Raw genomic sequence first — 19541 nt, 5'->3', positions numbered from 1 at the left:
ATCAATATTTTTGATTAAAGATCTTATTCAGTATCCGTTATGTAGTCAAAAATATTATTTGCGATAAGATATTGAATTTCACTTGAAATGAAGTTAAAATACACAAAATATTTTTCATTCTGGAGCAAAATTACACAGCAGGACAATGCAAAGGAATTTCAACATGATAAATTATTGTAAACAGCGTTTAATTCGAATGGTAGGAAATGAAATGTCAAGCCGTGTGCGTATGACAAAGAATGATAAAATACATTAACATGAGAATGGTATAGGCCTTGAAAATACGTATTTGTTGCGACTTTGTTAATCGTCTGGAATAGATGAAAAGTTAATCAATGCAATTGTTGAATGATTAATATATAAACATGATATTACGAGTTCTATTCATTCAAACTTATCACCTGTTTTGCAATTTGAATATGAGAATATTAATTTACTGAATAAGTAAGATGTTACTGGACTATTATGAATATTCACAAGTTTGAAATGATAGTTTAATACTGATAAATTCATTCGCTTTCCAGTTGCATTCAAACAGATTTCCGATTTGTAAGGGGTCTTAGAAAATATAAATGTTATGCCTCGGTTTCCCGATACTAATGTTTTTCCCTCTTTGAAACATTTAATAAAAGCCGGTGGCGTAGTACATTTTCCAGTCATGATAGATATGTATATAATTAGCATCCCGTTTGAAGAGTTTTGGTCTGTTTATTTAGTCTTGTTTGCATTTAATACGTGTACCGTGATCTACTAATTCAAACTAATGAATGTTTGCATGTTTGAGAGTTTGTTTTAAACTTGTGAAGTGGTTTTAACTCATTAACATCATGTTCAACATTTTTTATCTGTTTCGTAGATTTTATGCGATACATTATTTTCGTTCTTAATTATTAAATATTTTAAATTAACTTCTATCCACATGTTATAATCATTATTATCGTTTAAATGAGCCAACACTGGGCCAATCCTCCGTCCTTATAGGCGATGAGATTACCCACCACGCTTCTTTAATGCCGGTTGGCGGTTTAGGTACCTATTATTATCACATTTACATATCCTATTTTATTATTTTTCCAGGTTCGAAGAATTTTTTTTTTTATTTATTAATATTAGTAGGTACCTCAATATTCCTAATACACGTCTGCAGCTGGCTAGTACGGTTAAATATTATAACAAAAACATTACAATATTTTTCAAAGTATATTGCTATCACAATACACTAGCAATGATAACTGGAAAGGTCATAAAAAAGGGGCCCATAAAGCGAGCATTAGCATTTCTTCGTGTTATTACTGACTTTTACGATACGACTCCCGCCTAGTAAATCGAATGGAAACGAATTTATCAAGAACATTTCAGTCATATAATATATTTTACTCCTTCTGTCCATATACGTATTTCTAAGCACTTTGTCGGCACCGTAATCGTAGCTTGTAAGTAATTATCTATTAACCATAATAGGTAATAACGTATCTAGATCAACCGCTTCATTGGTCTAGTCTAGTGGCTTATCATGAGTTTCCATAATCAAGTCTTAAGTTCCCATGTTTTAAGTACATTCCTTCTCAGGTCATATATAATTATGTACTATCAATTGAGATCTTGGTCAAGAGCTAGTTTAAAAAAAATACAAATTGATTGATGATAAGTTTTTTGCACTTCAAAACGTAGGTAACTGAATGGTGTACCGTGCTTAGTATAATACGTCGAGATATGGGTGTTGATCATGATTAAATACCTAATTAAGAAATGAAAGATTATCAAAATATGTCGATTTGCTACAGCGCCGATAATGATTTATACTGCTTTTGTCTAAACTTCAAGTGAATCAGATATCATAAGTTAACTTATTATGTTAATTTTAAGATACACTACCTACTAGTAGGTAAAACAATTGACAAAGAGGTCGAAAATCAATAACTGTAAACTTTAAAAGATAAATAAAATAAATATATTTTCATAAAATTTTCAACTGTATACTTTCGTACCACTGAATCTACTGATATTATAGAGATTTATTTCATTATTGTCAAACAAACAGACCACATAATTATCATACATGAATGAGTTACTGTAACTTATAATAATGGAGACCTTTAGCCAAGTAATAAGTTCAGGTTACAGAGGGGAAATATGAGAAAGACGTTTCCTCATACTTGATAGAAACAAAGTTGAAATTGCTGCTTTCCATACTTTCATAATGCAAGTCACGTATATTCGCATATTAAAAGTAACGATCAAGTTTAAGCTGTATCGTTATGATAGTATAACGCTCGCGGGTGGCCTTTCTAAGGTCTTGGGCTCTAAAACTAGCGGTTCTTGTACAAACTTACAAACAAATAGTAATGTATCGAATTTAGTACTTCCGTCTATCTTGGAAGGTTAGGTTTTAGTGTTCATGGTCTTAATAAGTTACGTGTATTTTAAAGAAACTGCATTTAAATTACTTATGAGTAGTATACAAATTAGATAAAGATCAATCATGCTATATTAGCATAACAAATATAAGGAATTTATACCAGTATTTAGGCATGTTGTGTTTATAATATCAGTAATAACACAGTTATCTCAAATCAGTATTTGATAATAAATAGAAATATAAATAATAAGTGTTAAGTATTTTTGCTTCTGTTACTCTTACATAGATAAGACGAGTAGGTATGGACGGTAGGACGAGTAATACGCTCGTGATTAGTAAATGTGATACAAATTACGAAATGAAACAGATACCAATAATAACTAAATAAACTAAATACCTAGTACGAATAAACTAAATAAATATACCTGGAATGGTAAAAAGATCGAGAGTGCGTTTTCATTCCGAGTTAGTGATATCTCTAACAAATCGTTTTGGGTTTTTTCTTGATTTTTATAACCTGGAAAAAGCAAGCACTTTTTAAACAAACGCGTTCTACCTCATTCCTCATCTTCACTTACCATTAAGTGAGATCTCGGTCAAGCGCGAGCCAACTTCATATAAAATACGGGTGCTGTATGAACGCTTGTTTCATAGCCGAACCTTTAGTGCTGTTCAGCAAATATTACGTCATGTGATAACGCTGTACCTGCACTTCCTTCTGCCGAGGCTAAGCCAATATACTCGTATATTGTTACTCTTGATAAAATGTATTAACAAACTTAGGTATTTTGTTTACAAAACATAACTGACCTTTGACTATTTTATTGTTTTGATAAGTATAAACGGACATTTTAAAATAAATTACGTAAATATTTTATCGTCAATAGTAAATAGTTATTTTATACGAGTACAAAAAAAGTTGTTATTCTACATTAATAAACTCTAATAGCGTACCTGACTAGTAATGGTCTCAAGGAGATAAAAATTGATTCAGAGTCAATTTACCAAAAGTTTAAAAATTAAAAAGAAAGTTATTTGTTTTAATTCTATGGATGAAATATAAATCTGACAAAACGCTATCGACCATTCGGTTATGGTATCGACTTGCAAAAGATTGCATTTTTTTGCTATAGTATTAAGAGACGGTCAAAACAGATAGGGAGATGGCTCACCTGATAGTAAGTGGGAAACATATTGTATGCAAGAAATACGTTCCAAGTTATCCACATCTTACTTAATCGTATTAAGTAGTACAGTTACACCGGCAACCCATACTCTGACTAGAATACCCTTCAGACTGGTATACCGTACAGACGGGAATATTCTTCAGACTGGAATACCCTACAGACTGAAATACCCTTCAGACTGGAATACCCATTAGACTGGAATACCCTTCAGACTGGAATACAGCATACAGGTAGTATTCCTCCAGACGAGAGTTGTTAAAAAAAATAATACAATAATCCTAATAATTATACTTAATACACAGTAGTCATAATTGTGGTAATCTTTTGCACATCGTTGTTTACTTTGTTGTGTTGACATAACAAGTAGGTATATGTGTCAACGACAAACAGTAATTTGGCCTTCAAACTTGTTAAATACAAAGGCTACGTAGAAGTGGAAGCAAATATTTCCTAGTTTCGTAAGTAATTTTGAACCTGCCTTCAAGAAATATCGAGTGATAAAAGCTGAATATATTGCCCTCTATAGATAAGTTCCAACCGTTTTACTAATTCCGACGACAATTTGATGAATGTAGTTAGTAAAAATTTTACTAACTACATTTATCTATAAAAATTTTAGTAGGTACTTAATACCTACTAAAATTTTACGCTTTAGTAAATGGAAATACTTGGTATTATCTGATAGAGAATATTAGCTATCATTCAAATAGTACGATCGTAGTTTGTTATCTTCAATTTTTTTTTTAATTTTTCACAAAAATGCTCATATAAAGAAGTATAAAATATTATTAAAAGTATTTGTCCTCCCCATGACTCCACGACTTAGGGCTAAAGCAGATGGCAGGGCTTCAAAGTGAGGACCCTCTTCACAATGCGCGCTGTCTCAAAAACTACTGCCTTCCGTATTTGACCCATGATCTAACAGGCAAGCATAGTTAGAAGTTTTCGGTATAAGATCATTAACTGAAATTACTATAGGAATTCCAGATAATACAGAATGCATTGACTTCCACACTTCAATTCACTGTGTTGTGGAAACAGAAAATTCATCAAAAAACAAAACATCTATTTCTGTTATACTCCTGTATTTAATAATTGGTCAACACCAAACTCGTTTTCAACCAGTTTCATTGCTAAACACTAAAACATCTATGCAAGGAACACGTTCTACTATGTCACTACTACCATTAACTAATTGTATATTAGTTTAATTACTTGTACCAACTGATGTTATTGACACGGTTTCAAATTTTATAGTTCCGACGTTAACGTACGTTCGTACATGTTCAATATCACACGGGTCGTAAAATCGTGGCGGGGTCGTAAAGGCGGCCTCATTTCAAGGATTCTTGGCTCTTGAAGCTCACGTGTATTTTAAATTGTTATTTTTTTTAATATTTTCTCATTAGTTAGATGTCGTCGTTTTGTAAGGTCGCCATTATTGTCATATTTATATCATTTTGTGATTTACATTTAAATCACTTACTTTGAGTTTGAATTCATAAATACAGTTCCTGATTTTTCGTTAGGTTAGGTTAAGTTATGATTTCTTATGTCTAATTTTTTATCGTGGTATTGTACAAGTAATGTAGAATTATATAATCATCTAAATTCTGAAATTAGGAAATAATCTGAAAAAATTCAAGCCTCCTGCTGCGACCCAAGCAACCGGTGGTCAGGGCTCCAGAGTGAGGAACCTCCCCACAATTTGCGTCGTCGATACAGAAGGCAGAGATTCTTAGCCTTCTGTATCCGACCCTTGATCCAACAGTTAAGCGAAAGCTTCTTAAGGTGTTGATCAAAGCTTTTCTAAGATTAATACTACTAGACTGAAACGACTATTAATCGGAACAAATAATAGTTGACTTAACAAAAAAATATTTTCGACATTAGCATAAGAAACTTCCTCCACTTTTCTATTCTAAGTAAAACCCATTTTGCGTTGCTATATTCTTACAAGAAAATATTATAACGTTGTGGGGGAATCTGTAACACATTTTGATTAAAGCTTAAACTAGCAGGCTCTAGCACGTAGGTTATGATCTCATAAACTTATTAGGCGCGACGCAGCGGTAAATAACCCATAAGACCCGAGCCGTTATAGGTGGGAGATAACTGGATCACAAAATATCTGCAGTTCAAAGAACAACTGTTAGGCATTTACATTAGGACCACTTGGGGTTTACTTCCATTACTGTAGCTGTCATTGTCTCCCGTTTATATTGTAACTAACGAATAACCGCGAATTTGTCCGCAAGAAAATCGTTGTAAACTTTTATTAAGTAAGTAAGGTGTAGTATCATAACTTTAAAAGATAGACATATGCCATCGTTATTTGTAGATTTATAAAAAAGAAACATCCCATTGCGTTTTATTTTGTTAAATCTTAAAGAGATTATATGTTTTCGACGTTAAGTAGATTTTGAATTCATCTTGATCAGAGGTAGATTCGGCTGAGGACTTTGATATATCATATAGATTTATATAATATATACATAGATATAGATTTCCTTAAAATTGTAGGCAACATGAAGCTCATTTAAAAAATAGTTCACACCACAAATGACGAAAAATTGTATTTTTGATGATGTCATACTGTCTAGTCCTATTATTATCTCTAGAGAGCTTAATGTTACGATACGTCGTCGCAACTTCCTATGTTACCACGTAAGTTTGAAGCATTGGATGCTTTGTATAACTTTATCAACAGCACCAACGCAACTGAGTTCAGAGACTGATACAAACATTTTGAGCCCTACAACCAGTAGGATTTAATTCTACCCTTTTTTAAATCAAATTCCAGTAAAATGTATCAGTTATCTAGCTTTGTTTTTTTAGAAACCTACAGATTTAAGAAGTCCATATATTTACGTTAGACAAAAATTTTTCCCTTTTAAAATAGTATTTCGTATTTGTTATAAAAAAAAGAGTCATATTATATAGTATCATCTCAAAATTTTATCCTGCTTTACATAATATGATATATCTTACAAGATGACTTGAAATTATACATTTTACCGACTCTAATAAAGATACCATAAAATAGTAAATATGTCAGCAATTTTCTCAAAAACTAGGTACGTACGTCTTATTAAATTTAGATAAGGTTGTCAAAACAAAACTGCATATATTTTCAAGTTTAAGAATAAAAATTGATCATTTTTCTTGACAAAATTTTTTTGGTAATCCTTTTCGTTTTTTTGTCGTTTCGTTTGTCGTGTATTTTTTTGTGGAAAAAGGTTTATTTTAATACAAATAGTTTCACTCGTTTCCAACATCAGACAATGTACATTAACACACATTTTTTTTAAAGACCAACTGTTGAGTTTCTCTCCGGTTCTTCCCAGCAGTACCTGCCTTCCGAACCGGTGGTAGAATCTTTACAAATAGTCAACTGACCTTTCAAAAGTTCTTTGTAAACTGAGCCTACTTTAAATAAATGGATTTTGAATTTTTAATTTCTTAACACAGATATAAACACAAACATTGCTTGTTTATACATAATATTAGGTAGTCAGAAGTCGGTAAACTAAATATCCAAACATGAAGCGCATCCTATACGCATTTCTAGAACATTCGCATTGCCATGTTTACAGTCGAAAATGGGGTTCATCAACACGGCCTCATTACTATCGGGGTGTACGAAGATGTCACAATGCCTGAGGGGGTGACACCCCCTTGAAAGTTGGCATCTATCCGTGCAGGCGTATTACGGTTTAGAATGTGGGCTATAAACATTTATCAACAATACGCAAGTATTTCTATTATTGTCAAAATTATTACGTATTATTGAGATTATTTATATTAATTCTATGAGATAAGCTTTTCCAACATGAACGGATTCATCTAATCGATGTTTTGTGCTGTGATAATATGTTATTAGTCCTCGATGAAAACTTCATAACTCGATATTTTCAGTAACTCCCTTGAAGTTCGGCTTTCAGAGGTACTATTATTGAATTAAGAGCCGTGACAGCCCAGTGGATATGACCTATGCCTCCGATTTCGGAGGGTGTGGGTTCGAATCCGGTCCGGGGCATGCACCTCCAACTTTGCAGTTGTGTGCATTTTAAGAAATTAAATATCACGTGTCTCAAACTAGGTTAAGCGATAGGCATTTGTTCAAATTATACAAAATGGGTAATTCCTTTTCCAATTCAGTACCTAATGGGTCCTCAGGGTAGGCAGTTCTTTTTGCATTTATGGCGCGCACCGTACAAGCCATCGAATAAACAACACATAGTGTTGCTATTTAGCGGTAGAAAAAGGTACCAGAATAGGAGTTATCCCCAACGAGCACTTCTAGGCTTAAAAAGTTCTAATAAGCCACTAGCTAGGTTTAATATTTAAAGCGTATTAAGCGTTACAACTTTTTCCATTAGCCGCCACTACCTCAGATAAAAGCACACTGATGAATAAAAAATCCAAAGCAAAAGACTAGTGATCAGAAACTCCATGGAACTTGGTTATGGTTGTGAATATAACGTTCCCTCTTTGACGGCAATTTTCATCTCAGACTATTATTATTGGAAGTTATGCTTCGCTTATTTTTTATTGGAAAACCTTCTTTTCCGCATCGTAATAATATCTTTGAATAGAAATACGGGAAAGTGCTGTGACAACAGATTTGAATACCATCCATAATAATAAATGAATTTTTTTATTGTCTCCATCTAGACAATTTTTACCTGTTAGATACGTTTTCTTTACAATAAACCATTAAAAGTTAATCATTTTGAGATTATTTATAATAAAACCAATTGATAAGAAATATAATTCTATTGAATTATCAATTTGTATTGTTTTATTATTAGTCGTGTAATTAACTTACTGTTGCATCGGTCACAGATTATTATGAAGATTTTATTATGACTACTAGCGGACGCCCGCAACTTCGTCCGCGTGGAATTTAGTGTTTCACAAATTCCTCGGAAACCATGGATTTTTCCGGGATAAAAAGTAGCCTATGCCTATATCTCAATACTAAATTTCAGCTAATTCAGTTCAGTAGAAGTAGGCGTGAAAGAGTAACAAATATTCGTATCATCAAAATCATAAGTTTTCGCAAATCTCGGGAAATCATGGATTTTTTCGAGTTTAAAAGTAGTATATTTATTAATCCAGAGTAAAATCTATTTCCATTCAAAATTTCAGCCAAATCGCTTCAATAGTAGCGGCGTTAAAGAGTAACAAAAATCCAAACATCCATACAAACTTTCGCGTTTATATAATATTATGAACGCGAAAGTTTGTATGGATGTTTGGCAGGATTCTTAGAGAATAAATAAATAGAGGAGAACTAAATTCAACGTAAAACATAATAAATCTTGTATTAGGTATATTAGTACCTATGTTCGATGTCTAAAAAACTTACATCTGATTATTCATGTATAGGCCGGCGCCGCAGCGGACGCACAAAAGGTCTATCATCGTAAAAGCCCTATTGTGTTGTTATTGTTGTTTTGTTCCCGAAAAGCGATGTTATCAATAACGCTATACTACTTGTACTCATATACTAGCATACACGTTTGCTCATATTACTGTAAGTACAATGTATTGAACATCACATATTTTGTTAGTAATTTATGAGTATCATTAAAGACTTCTGTCTTCAGACAAAAGAAGGTCTGAAGACATCAGTGCGTGTTGCCTGTGATGATCTATGGTTCCAAGACTTGGTCGCTAACTATGGGCCTCATAAGAAGACTCAGAGTCACACAGCGGGCGATGGAATGAGCTATGCTCGTATCTCTACTCGAATCAGAAACGAGGAGATCCGCAGAGGAACCAAAGTCGACTTTGGCAATGGACGGGCCACATAGTTCAAAGAGCCGATGGATGTTGAGGTCCCAAGATGCTGGAATGGCAACCCCGCACTAGAAATCGCAGCGTTGATCAACCCCCCATCAGGTAGACTGACGACAAGCGAGTCGCAGGGTTTCGCTGGATACAATCGGCTCAGGATTTTTATGTTTGGAAGTCCCAACAAAAGGCCCATGTCCTGCAGTGGACGTCCATCATTATAGATGCTTTTGTTTACACTATACACTATTAATACTCGAAAAAAATGTGCCTACCCCTTTGGTGCCGTGTTAAGCCTATATACGTTTTAATGACGAGATCCTGTTGTCCAATTCACTAACATTGACGTATATTCGCCACATAATATAGTTAAAATATACACACTGGATTATTGAGCAAATTTATTATTATTTCTAATTAGATAACAATTTAGATTTACAAACGAGACCGAGAGAGGGAAAGAGCCGAGTCATTTATAAAAAATACAGGCCATATAAAAAGGTCACAGGCAAAATAATGAAATAGGGGATGAAAGTTTTCATGAAAGTATTATTTTGGAAGTATATGGAAATTGGTACATTGACAAGCGTAAAAATTAAAAAACCACGGCCTAAAAAGGGGATTAAAGTCCTTGTGAAAGAAGTCGTGAGCATGCGACGTTAATACTTTTAGCTAAGGTAAAGCCGTATCTTATAATGAGTCTTTGTTTTTACAGCTGTTAATTTGAAGGTGGCGCGTTAATTACAACATGTATGCGTCACCGTTTCAGTTAAAATAATTAGAACTCGCAACATTATGTTACAGATTCTAACATTAGCGCTCGTTAAAAACATATGAGTAAACGCCAACATATGGCTAACTCAGTCTGACCTTCAAATTATTATACTTTAAAATGATAATTTGAAATCTTCTTGTGAAACTACCTCTCGTGAAATCTATAGGTACTAATATTATAAAGCTGAAGAGTTTGTTTGTTTGTTCGTTTGTTTGTTTGTTTGATTAAACGCGTTAAACTCAGGAACTACTGGTCCGATTTAAAAAATTCTTTCAGTTTTAGATAGCCCATTTATCGAGAAAAGCTATAGGCTATATATTATCCCCGAATTCCTACAGGAACGGGACCACGCGAGTGAAACCGCGTTGCGTCAGCTAGTATTATCATAAAAGTCCAAAAACGATTTATTTTTCCATTTTGTTGCATTTTCAAAGTACATCGCATTCAACGCCTCTCGTTTCGTAATTTATTTTATATACTACTTCGTATATTTACAAATTAACGCTCTTATCCTTCAAATTAAAGTATACAATACATTTTAAAATGTAGGTACATTAAAACGATTGTATCAAAGAAAGTACAAATAACTGTCTAGGTTTTACACAGCTATAAAGTTGCATTTCTGTTAAATACGAAGACGATCTCACACAAAAAACAACATACATACAGCCGAACGTAGACTCATTTTTGGAAATCGGTTAAAAATACCGGACGCATCTACGAGACAGTCGTACAAATTTTAGTAGCTATACAATATACGTAACGTGTACCTTTATCATAACTCCTTATTATGGCCTCGGAAAATATTTAAATAACAATTGAAAAATACAATAAAGTATGTAAATGTTATGAACGCGACGGAGATCGCAGGGCATCTGGCGCTAAACGACCATGTGGTTGCTATTTTTATCACCGACCATTCACTGATAGCGTTGTCTGAATGGTATGTGTCTAATACGTAAACTTCAGTATAAATACCTATTTGTAGGTGTTATAATGACCAAGTAGAAACGTGATAATAACCCTGTGCATAACACATCTGCCTTCGATTCGAAGGGCTTAAGGATTTTTATTTAAAGATCACATGTATCAAACGGTGAAGTTAAAACATCCTGAGGAAATCTGCATACCTGAGAATTTCCTTAATTCTCTGTGTATGAAGTCTGCCAATCCGCATTGGGTCAGCGTGGTGGCCGATTAGCCACCTCTCATTCCGAGAGGAGACTGCCGAATATGGTTACTACTTAAGTGATTACCACCACCAGCTCTGAATCTACAGCGATCATCGCAATCAGCCTAATTAGGCTCACTACAGGACAAAGGCCTCCTTTCTTATATAGGACAAGAGAGTTTTTAAAGTTTAGGTCCATCACGCTACTCCGTGATGATACGGGTTGGTGGACCAAACTAAACAAAAGCGGTCGCGCGACGCGGTTTCGGGTTTTGTTATGTGCTCCATATAAATTCATACTAAGCAGTGGGTCGTGCGACCTGGTCGCGGTCGCAGGTCTCGGTCGCCAAGAACGGAAGGCTACCTTTAGACTGATAATGCTGTAAATTGGACCAGTGATTAATTTGTATCTTGATTGGAGTCCTAGATATTTCTTCTAACAATTTTGAAATGGTAGTCCGGAGTTGGTGGTGTACCTATATCTGTAGTATGCCGTGCCTCGCAATACATTTAGCAGCCCCGATTAGTATCAGATTATATACTTGTCTTTCTAAATACTCATTAAGAGAGCTTAAGGCCTATAGCAGAGCACTCATTTTATAAAGGACTAGCTGACGCCGCACGGTTTCCCCCGCGTGGTTCCCGTTTCTGTATAAATACGGGTATAATATATAGCCTATAGCCTTTCTCGATAAATGGACTTTCTAACACTGAAAGAATTTCTCAAATCGGACCAGATTTCGGATTTCAAATTCGGAACCGGTAGTTCCCAAGATTAGCGTGTTCAATCAAACAAACAAACAAACAAACTCTTTAGCTTTATTATTTATAATATTAGTATAGATATAAGAGGGTGTGGGTTCAAATCCGGTCCGGGGCAAGCACCTCCAACTTTTCAGTTGTGTGCATTTTAAGAAATTAAATATCACGTGTCTCAATCGGTGATACCAGAGAATTTCTTAATTCTCTGCATGTGTGAAGTCTGCCAATCCGCATTGGGCCAGCGTGGTGGACTATTGGCCTAACCCCGAGACTCGAGCTCAGCACTGAGCCGTATATGGGTTGATAACCAAGCCAAGCCAAGATATAAGAAGGAATGCATAATCAGAATACGCAATGGGTTCTTAGAATATAATTTCATGGAATATAATTTTATCCGGGATCTTTTTCTACATTATATATAACTCATTGAATGAGTAGTGCTATGGCAGAGTACATAGCAACTCTGCTATGTACTCTGCCATAGCACAGTACATACACAGTACATAGTACTCATTATAGAAAGGATGAAATTTTGTCAGTCTTATATACCTACTACGAGTATGCTCCTTGATCCTTTAAACCTGCACCACTTCTAAAGTCACCACGATAAAAACTCCATAATTGGCTACCGTTACTTAATACTGAAAAAGTAGGTATATTATGCGTATTTGTGATAGCATTGCTAACAGAGCCACTATTTAATTATTCCGCGTGATTCGGTAAATGTCCCTTTGTTTCTATGATAGCAATAATCCTGTTTTGTATCCCGTATGAGTAAATGAACCATGATACGAGTATCGAATATAACACGTTAATAGTGGACAGCATTTTGTGACGTTTAATTTGAAGACCATCAAAATTTACGTCACAAATTGCGGTAACGACTGTGTAACAATGTCATAACGATAAACTTCAAACTGGTCAAGTGCGAGTCGGTCTCGCCCACCGATGGTTTCGTACAAATCATTTTCCATCTTAAATCGTAAACTATAACATTGTAAAAATAATTAAAAATATTAGGTTTATCTATGTTTAAGTTTGTGATAAACACGATAAGGTTAACTAAATTCGAAATCTGGACCGACATTTCTTACGTAGGGGCCGTGGTTTTTTATTATAATTTTATTACAAATGTAAAGCTTTCAGATGTTTTCCAGGGTTCCGTTTTTTTATACTCGTTGATGTAACATACAAGATTTTTTAGATTTTGATCTTTATTTCTATGGGATGTCAAAAATAAAATCTCACTAACAACGATGTTGCCATGGAAATGAGCGATGTCACATCGCATTAACTTTACAGAATGCAGGGGCAGCTCTTATAGCATTTGACAGCCGCGTGGCGCAGTGGGTAGTGACCCTGCTTTCTGCATCCAGGGCCGTGGGTTCGATTCCCACAACTGGAAAATATTTGTGTGATGAGCATGGGTGTTTTCCAGTGTCTGTGTGTATTTATACATTATATAAATATTTATATGTAGTATATAATTGTATATTAATATTATAATATCAACTATCTTAGCACCCATAACACAAGCTACTCTGTATGCTTACTTTGGGGCTAGATAGTGATGTGTATTGTTTATGTATATTTATTTATTTATTTTATATGACGGAATGTCAAATATCCAAATAAAGTACCTGTTCTAAATAATTTCCTTAAGTGTCGAAATATTCGTTTATTCGGATTATTTCTAACGTTACCTTGAAATTTAATTTTTTCACTACTTCAAGGGACTGTAGATCTGAGTTTGAATTTGTACTCGATACTCCACGAGTACCTGAGATCAAGCACTTTTTGAGTTAAAGCGAGAGCTAAGCTACTGATGTATCTTTATGTCCGAATAACTGTTCATTAGAAAAAAATATATCTTACTAGCGGACGCCCGACTGTCCGCGTGAATTTAGTTTTTCACAAATCTCTCTGGAACCGATTTTTTCAGTCCAATCCAGAGTAAAATCTATTTCCATTCAAAATTTCACCCAAATTGGTCCTGTAGTTGCTGCGTTAAAGAGTAACAAACATCCATACAAACTTTATTTTTATAATACTAGTAAGATATACATCGTCAAGTGATATTTAAACCTAAAAAGGCACTATAAATTTATTAACATTATTTTAAAGAACTACGGACGTATCTAAAGCCGACGCGTTACGCAATGGCAATGCACCAAGTTAGTTGTAGCAAACTCCTGGTCATTAAGAGTGATACAAAAATAGAATGACTATTTTGGACGAATGTGTGTCAGCGGGGAGTTCAAATTAACCCATCGTCACAGAAACTTGACGCCAATTATAAATATTGGACGTTATTGAAAGACTTCATTAGGTAGTCTATTTAACTAACACCGGAAACTATTGTGCCGTTCTTCTTTGTTATTTTGTAACGAATTTGTTTTTAGTTACTTTACTTATACTTTTTTTTTTAATTTATAACATTGCTTATAACAATAGGCTATTTTTTTTAAACATCCAGCCCTCCAGTTACAAAGCTTTTGACTGTCAAAACAACTGTACTGTCTACAGTATAGGATATGTCTCAGTAATCCTGTAAGATACTGAAGTTTTCTTTTTCTTGTCTTATGATTGTAAATTAAAGGATTTTTCAGATTTGGAATAATTAAAATTTATTACAAATCAAATATTCTGAATGAGCGGCTGTATCTTCAGACTGCGTTTACACGAAATTTTGAAACAATTTTTCTATGAGCTTACATTTAACCTGCCTTCGTTTAAATAGAATGTTTAAATAATTTTTCTTTGATATGAGTAGTACTAGGTACGAGTATGTATGAGACAATTTTTACTTCCCCTAAACTTAGGTCTTTCATATTTTCATGGTAAATCAGTTTTGGCGACATTTAAAACGAAGCCACAATTAAATTGTTTTTTTAATTTAGGTAGTTAATTTAAATTTAAATAGTTTTAATACTTTTAATATTATTTTACATACTTTTGTGGTTTTGATGCCATGCCATTAACTTTTTAGGGAAATTATTTGGCGGTTAGTCAGTAAGTACGGAAACTTATATACAAAATAGATTTTTTTCGTAAAAAATCGTTTTAGAATGCTCTAAAACGATTTAAATGTTTCTTTGCAAATATTTTCATAACTAAAAGTATTTATTTCGTTTTGTGGCAATGATATAAATTATCATTGTTTTGAAGTATCAAGTCCTAAAAAAATAACAGTCGCCATACATTTACTCCAATAGCTACAAACAAGCGATGAATCATACAATACCTACCAACATGTCAACGACAGTACCTCCACAAAGGTCGTAAGTCGTAACACCTCGCTGGCACTTTGACAACTCGGGTAATATTGGCAGAAGGTGTTAGCTAACAGGAAACGCTATTTGAGTAACCATTCCCAAAATACGAGAGGATATAAATACATTTTTTTTTGTCACATAAACTCATAGTATGTTCTATTTTTGTTACAGGTAAGTGGAGATTTCAGTAACAGCCTACGCACCGTGAGTCTGTATTAAATATGCCCTTCACTTATGTAATATGAGTTTTATAAAATAATTTTCATAAAAAATCTCCCAAGTTGATTAAGTTGTTAAAACATGCATTTTTCTTTACCTAAATATCTTAATAAATCCTAATAACTATAATAGTTAAGGTAAAAGTTTAACAAATCCAGGTAAGGTACACCTAAAGATACACAATTGAAAACAAAATCATAAGGACAGCTCTTTATTAATCCCCGACGCAAAAAGAGGTGTGTTATAAGTTTGACGTTTCGGTCTGTCTATGGCACCATAGCTTCCGAATGTATGAAGCTATTTCAATTTTGTTTGTTTTGTATAAAAGGTGATTTATGTGTGAGGGTTTTTAGATATGTTTGATGAAAATCGGTTGAGAAGTTTAAAAGTTCTGGGAGGTTAAATTGGTGAAAAATAACTGAAAGTCGGCAAATATGTGGGGTCTCAAATGGAAGAACACTGAAAGAGAATATTGATGACTTGATCGAGAGTGTAATCAATAATTTCATGGCCTTCGAGGTTTTTTAAAAATTTTCAATTTCATTAATGGTAATAAAACAAAAATATTCAATTACATTTTATAAAGAGTTTTTGTTTTTTTTTAATTCTACGTGCTTTCTGTCTAATTGATTTTTTTTTTATTCTTTACAAGTTAGCCCTTGACTACAATCTCACCTGATGGTAAGTGATCATGCCATCTAAGATGGGAGCGGGCTAACTTGTTAGGATTAGGATGAAATCCACAATCCTTTCGGTTTCTACACGACATCGTACCGGAACGCTGAATCGCTTGGCGGTACGTCTTTGTCGGTAGGGTGGTTGAGAATCTCCATATTCTCCATAATCTCCATATTGAAATATAAGAAATAGTATCATCTTTTCGTACCCTCATAAAAATATTATTAAACTCTACACGTAGTATGTATGTAAGTGATATACATACTTATTAGGAGAGAAGAAACGTGGCTGACATGTAAAGGAGCTGAATATATTGAAATCCAATGTAGCTCACTGCTGAGATAAGATCGACTCGAGATTGTCTCGTATAAATCTTAATACATTCGTGTAATACAGGCTGAGGGATCAGTAAAAATGTTTTGTTTTTATTTAAAAAGAATACAATAAAAAACTCAAGCTAACTTGTTTTAAAAACTATACAAACCAGACTATATGGTCCAGATCTGACTGGTGGGAGGATTCGGCCGGCTAGTTACCATCCTATCGGCACCACCAAGCGATTTGGCGTTCCGGTACGACGTCATGTAGAAACCGAAAGGGATGTGGATTTTCATTCTCCTCGTAACAAGTTAGCCCGCTTCAATCTTAGATTGCATCATCACTTACCATCAGGTGAGATTGTAGTCAAGGGCTAACGTGTAAGGAATAAAAAAAACCCTGGGTATTTAGCTCATCCCCGTGGAGTTATTGGAGCTTAAATTAAAGTTTAAGTAGGTATGAATATTTCTGTAATTTTCTATTTACCTACATAAATAACCATAATCATGAGTTCACATTAGAATGTAAACAAGTCACATTGTTTTTGTAGTAAATAATGTATGATTTTGTAAATGCTCTATCAGCAATTATTAAAGAAGCTTATTTTTTTCTATATAATTAGACAAACCAATAATGAAGGCAGAAAACAATGATAACAAAAGTGATGATAATATATTTTTTTTAATCTCTTATTTATTTATTTATCCTTTTTTTAACTTTTAACAATGTTGATAAAATACAAAATAAAAAAAACGCTATTAAAAATTTATAAAAAATAATTCAACCCCCCCGCTGCGGGACATTTGAGTGCCCAAGCAACCGGTGGTCAGGGTTACAGAGTGAGGAGCCTCCTCACAACACACGCCGTCTCAAAAATAACTGCCTTCTGTATCCGACCCTTAATCCAACAGTTTAGCTAAAGCTTCTTGAGATGTTGGTCGAAGCTTTTTGCTATAAGACCATGATAATATTATCATTAGATACAAACTTTTAATATTATAAAAAATAAAACCTGACCAGAAAATATGACTCGTACAATAATTATTATAAACCAATGAAAAAGTATGTAGAAAATTTATACCGTTAAAAAAGTTTTAATTAATGAAAAAGCGGGAAGTGTTTGCAACAATTTCACTAACCGAGATGAATTTAACGTCCTCGTGAGAGCCTTAATTGTATAAGTGTTTATGAAAGATAAAACTCTGCAAAAGAGAAAAGGCTGTATAAATTTCATTATCATAAACCTATTTATAACGGCGTACTGAAAAGACCAGGCCTTTCTGATTATTTGGCGAGGGAATTTGGAGCTTAGGCCCACCATTCACCAATGCAGATTGGCGGGCTTCGTGATAACATGTGTTACTGTAACCATCGCCAGATGGTTAATAAATTATCATTTACTAACCATCCTACTAATATTATAAACGTGTGTTTGGATGTTTGTAACTCTTTAACGCCGCAACTACTGAACCGATTTGGCTGAAATTTAGAATGGAAATAGATTTTACTCTAGATTAACACATAGGCTACTCTTTGCCACGAAATAAGTTTCTCGAGATTATATAGAAAATAGAAAATTATAATTGCTGATGATTTTGATGGTATGAATGTTACTCTTTCACGCCACGACTACTAAACGGAATTAACTCAAATTTGAAATAGATATAGATTAACACATATACATTATATAAATTCACAGTTCCCGCGAGATTTGTGAAAAACTGAATTCCACGCGGACAAAGTCGCGGACGTCTGCTAGTACACCAATATAACACTCTGTTCTTCGAGACCTTTCCAAAACACGTAGTTGTAATATCACCAACTTCCCAATTCCAGACTACTAAGTTATGCATATTGGAATAAATAAAAACATAATATTATTATATAGCCTGACTCAGAACTAAAATCTAGGATGTGGTACTCGTAGCTCGAGCACAGGCTCTAGTAACGAGGCAGAAATATTATTTAAAACAAACTTGAATTTTTATGTGCCGTCAAAGATATAGGAAAATTTAATTAGCTTCCTTGCGTAGTATATTCAAATACTAGTTAATGTACAATTGTACAGTATTTATAACAGCCCTGATATAGAGTTTAAGAGCCGTGATAGCCCAGTGGATATGACCTCTGCCTCCGATTCCGGAAGGTGTGGGTTCGAATCTGGTCCGGGGCGTGCACCTCCAACTTTTCAGTTATGTGCATTTTAAGAGATTAAATATCACGTGTCTCTAACGGTGAAGGAAAACATCGTGAGGAAACCTGCATACCAGAGAATTTTCTTAATTCTCTGCGTGTGTGCAGTCTGACAATCCGCATTGGGCCAGCTTGGTGGACTATTGGCCTAACCCCTCTCATTCTGAGAGGAGACTCGAGCTCAGCAGTGAGCCGAATATGGGTTGATAACGTATTTACACAGCTATACAAGATGTTAATGGATGTGTAATGATGTTTATATTTTATTTTTTATGGAAAACGGTTTAATGCTTTTTGGCCGATCTGTTTATACCGAACTGGTTGACGACCGCATTTGCGGTTTTTACAAATTACTATAAGCTTCAATATGGGCATTGAATTAAATAACATGTAGCAATATTAACTTCGTGGAATTAAGGGAAGGTTTTATACTAATTAATTTGAGACCTTTCTAGCTTTAATGCAATGTATAACATTATTATTACCCAGTTTTTCTGAAACGCCATAGTCATCTCAAGTACTAGCTAACGCCACGCAGTTTCACCCGTGTAGTTCCTGTTCCCGTAGGAATACGGGAATAATATATAGTCTACAGCCTTCCTCCACAAACGGGCTATCTAATACTGAAAGAATTTTTCAAATCGGACCAGTAGTTCCTGAGATTAGCGTGTTCAAACAAACGAGTAAACAAACTCTTCAGCTTTATAATATTAGTATAGATATTTTTTTGTCAATGTCGTTTTGGTCGTGCCGTATAATACAACAACTTCCAACTCCTAGGTGTTACTAAGATTTTCTCAAA

General features: G+C 34.1%; 1 protein-coding gene across 14 annotated transcripts in view; it reads left to right on the top strand.

The window, feature by feature from the left end:
- LOC112054660 (uncharacterized) overlaps nt 1–19541 on the top strand; it is a 226855-nt gene that overhangs the window by 160215 nt on the left and 47099 nt on the right. The window lies entirely within an intron of this gene.

The sequence above is a fragment of the Bicyclus anynana genome, chromosome 12 (assembly GCF_947172395.1).
Source record: "Bicyclus anynana chromosome 12, ilBicAnyn1.1, whole genome shotgun sequence".
NCBI classification, from domain to species: Eukaryota; Metazoa; Arthropoda; class Insecta; order Lepidoptera; family Nymphalidae; genus Bicyclus; species Bicyclus anynana.
This window is presented reverse-complemented; position numbering and strand designations above follow the sequence as displayed.